This window comes from Schistocerca serialis, chromosome 2 (genome assembly GCF_023864345.2).
Source record: "Schistocerca serialis cubense isolate TAMUIC-IGC-003099 chromosome 2, iqSchSeri2.2, whole genome shotgun sequence".
Taxonomy (NCBI): Eukaryota; Metazoa; Arthropoda; class Insecta; order Orthoptera; family Acrididae; genus Schistocerca; species Schistocerca serialis.
This window is the reverse complement of record NC_064639.1, coordinates 861,464,429-861,468,372: the sequence shown is the minus strand read 5'-3', so window position 1 is coordinate 861,468,372 and position 3,944 is coordinate 861,464,429. Positions and strand designations below refer to the sequence as shown.

Below are 3,944 nucleotides of genomic sequence, written 5' to 3'. Positions count from 1 at the left end.
GTTGTGTGAGATTTGTAGCTGTTTCATATCAGTAACTCACAGAGGTAAAGCGGATGTGAGACGTCACATTTCCGCAAAGAATAATACAAACAGATTAGTGATAGCACCGACATCAAAGCCTATTTCTACATTCATGGCTGAAGTAGATATCCAGGAAGAATTGTTCGTTGCTGCTGCAGAACCAACAACAGCTTATAAAGTTGTCAGGTATTATGAATCCTTCAGTTCCCTTGACTGCATCATAAAACTGAATGCCACAATGTACCGTGACTCCAAATTCACCGCAGAGCAATCTGCAACTAGGGCCAAAGCTACAGCGATTGTTAAAAATATTCTCGCACCACATTCCGTGTCCAAATGCATAAAACAACTGCAACAAGTTTCATTTTACAGTATAGGCACTGACGCATCGAACCATAAGGGTGAAAGATGTTTCCGTTAGTTGTTCAGTACTTTACTGAAACTGACGGAAACTAACAGAAGCTGTTGAATTTTGATTCGCTGAGTAGCGAAACATCTGAGACAATTGCAAAGTTCTGTCTAAGCTCTTTAAGATAACTGCAGATTGCATTAGATAAATTAATCGCCTTTTTTTGGAGACAGTACCAATATCAACTTCAGAGGACTTAATCGACGCGGCCAGTGGAATGTGTTTCGCTGAATTAAAGTAGAACCAGGAATAAATGTGGAAGTAATTGGATGCCTTGCCCATATTCTACACAATATTACATGAAGCACTGCTGGAGTCTTAAATGTTGAAATTGAAACAATCGTCACGAAAATATTTAATTATCTTTCAGTATACATGATTAGCACAGAGAAGCTAAAAGAATCCTGCTTATACGTTGATTTCGATCATTAGACTCTTCTGTCTCTCTCAAAAACAAGATGGCTGTCGTTAATGCCCGTAGTTGAGGGAATTCTTAAGCTTTGGATTCCATTAAAACAATTTTTTGTCGCCGAAGACAGGCCACATATAATAATTCCAGATTTTTTTCAGTAGTCTGATCAGTGATATGTACTTCATGTTTTTACAGTGAACTTGGCTCTATTTGAAAAAAAATATGAAAGTCACAGAGAAGAACAAAGTGTCACCAACTGAAATAAGAAATATGTTAACTGACACTCAGAGATAGCTGAATGAAAGGAAGTCTGCCAATTTTATTGACATAAAAACCCAGATGAATTTGAACAAGTTAAGAAATGAGAACCCTAACCAAGAAATAATTAATTACATTTCGAAATTTGAGGAATAGACAATGGCTATTTATTCCACAGCATTTGATTACTTAGAGAAATGGGTTATTTCTTTAATAAAAATCAAGTACTTAATTGGATGACACTATCTAAAACCCAATATTGGGTGATATTGAAAACACTATTATATACCCGACTAAAAATGGTGTGAAGATTTCATATGACAATTGTTTTCAGGAATGTAAGGATCTGAAGAGTTTTTTTAAAAACTAAGCCTGACTTGGAAGAGTGGGAGTCCAAACACTCTGTGGAAGGAAGATGAATCTACTTTCTTAAGGAAATCAAAAATCCTAAACTACTACTATTCCGTCGGAACAGACCTTGGAAGGCCCAACGGCACCGACCGGCCGCCGTGTCATCCTCAGGCCAAAGGCGTCACTGGATGTGGATATGGAGACGCATGTGGTCAGCACACCGCTCTCCCGGCCGTATGTCAGTTTACGAGACCAGAGCCGCTACTTCTCAATCAAGTAACTTCTCAGTTTGCCTCACAAGGTCTGAGTGCACCCCGCTCGCCAACAGCGCTCGGCAGACCGAACGGTCACCCATCCAAGTGCTAGCCAAGCCCGACAGCGCTTAACTTCGGTGATCTGACGAGAACTGGTGTTACCACTGCGGCAAGGCCGTTGGCCAAAAATCCTGAATACCAATGCCAAATGCTAAAATAATGTGAATATCTGTTTCCTATTCCCGCACACAACGCCACTGTGGAAAGAGTATTTTCGTTGATGTCGACCAAGTGGACTTATGAGAGATATAGACTGCTGTCAGGGACTGTGGAATCAGTCTTACAGTGCTAGTTTAACTACAAGCTGACTTGCAAAGAGTTTTAGAAATACATAAGAGGGAAAAAAGACATGCAGGGAAAGGTGAAATTTCCGAAAACTATGGTGTACCAAGTACTTCTGCCGCAACAAGTTTCATGTATTTGTGTTCTGAATAAAAAGTTAATATACTAAATAATTTGTTACTTCATTTCTGTAACCCCATCTCAGAGTGTTAGATACGGCAACCCAATTCACACGCCATCTTGATGTGTAAAGTTGGAATGGGAAAAACGGACTGGTTAAAATCGATACGTGTATTTTAGTTTCAAATAAACAGTATTTTCGGTATTTGTTTGGTCTCAGTTAGAACAAGTGTTTTTTATTTTTACCAACAACCGAGTAAAAAATTGAAGTATCAATTAGCCATAGCAGCAGCGCTAAACTTGTTCTTTTTTTCTCAAATCGTTTTTTAAAAAACGAGTAGTCTTTATTCGTAAAATTTGCATTGTAATGTTACTTATAATCCGTCTTGATTGCAAAAATGTTTATTCACATGACCGGTTACGGTTCCTCTAGAACCATCTTCAGATCTGCAATTTCGGTTACAGGAGTAGCCCATCCAACCACAGCAAACTTCACATGCTGTTTTTTCTGTGGTTGGACATGTTACTCCTGTAACCGAAATTGCAGATCTGAAGATGGTTCTAGAGGAACCGAAACCGGTCATGTGAATAAAAATTGTTTGCAATCAAGACAGATTATAAGTAACATTATAAAACCAGTGATTGCATTTATCCCATCAGACATTACTACAGAAAATAGGTAAAGTTATCAGTGCTTGAAAGTCTCTTCGGGTTTGTTGCTGGATCCTAAAATCAACTGGATTCAATATTTCGGCGATCCAACTTTCGCCATCTTCGGGAGAATGCTGCTTCTGCTGCTGAGTCCAGCTGAGAACTCATGCCATGGCTTTTTTTTCTTTATTGTAATCCGCTCTTCAGTCAAGTGGCATACAAATAATCAAAGAGCAAATTGATACATAAAAAAGGAGGAAAAAGGGGGATATAAAGACATAGTAAGTGGAGACAATGGAAGTTAAAATATACATTAACACGTGGAAGTTTATTGGGAGACAAATAAAAAGGTTACATACAGATAAAATAACACAGTCGGCGATTTGTGAAGCACTTAAAATACACTGAAGTCGCACACACAAGTTAAAAGTCGGCCACAGTATAAAAACACACAGAGCGAGAGACACTTAAAAAACCACTACAAGCAGTGGAACACACATGAAGAATAAAGTTCTCTAGTAGGAACCTGCCGAGGGATGGTAGGCCTGAGAGGAGGGAAAAGGAGGGGAGAGGACGGTGCAATGGGGGGGGGGGGGGTTGCTGGAGGCGGGGGGGGGGGGGGGCAGGTGGCACACCAAGAGGCAGGAGACAAGCAGGGCAGTAGGGAGTAGAGACACAGAAGCAGGCCATGGCAAAGGGGAGGGCGTAGGAGGGAGGAAAACTGCTCAGGGAAAGGGAAGAGGAGGGGAGAGGGAGCCCTGAGGAAGAAGAGGAGGAAGGTGGGGTTAGAGTTGGTAGCTTATCATCCAGGAGGGGTAGGTGCTGAAAGTTGCATTGGGAAAGGAGGTGGAGGGTGTGGAGATGAAGAGAGGGCAGGACACAATGGTACAGGCGCGACAATGGGCTAGGGTCGGAGAGGAAGGGGGATCGAGTCAGTTGGATATGTACAGGGGCAGATGTGTTCGAGGAAAAGGAGAAGGTGAGGGAAAGGGATGAGGTCGTAGAGGATGTGCATGGGGGACAGAAGGTGACACGGAAGGCAAGGCAGAGTGCATAACATTCTAGGATTTGAAGAGCTTTATCGAATCTAGGAGGGGTGGAAATCCAAGTGATGCTGGCATAAAAA

General features: G+C 41.4%; 1 pseudogene; it reads right to left on the bottom strand.

Annotated features, from left to right (window-relative positions):
• Window positions 1–1,770: 1,770 nt before the first annotated feature.
• LOC126459581 (5S ribosomal RNA) lies at window positions 1,771–1,888 on the bottom strand (annotated as a pseudogene).
• Window positions 1,889–3,944: the final 2,056 nt, after the last annotated feature.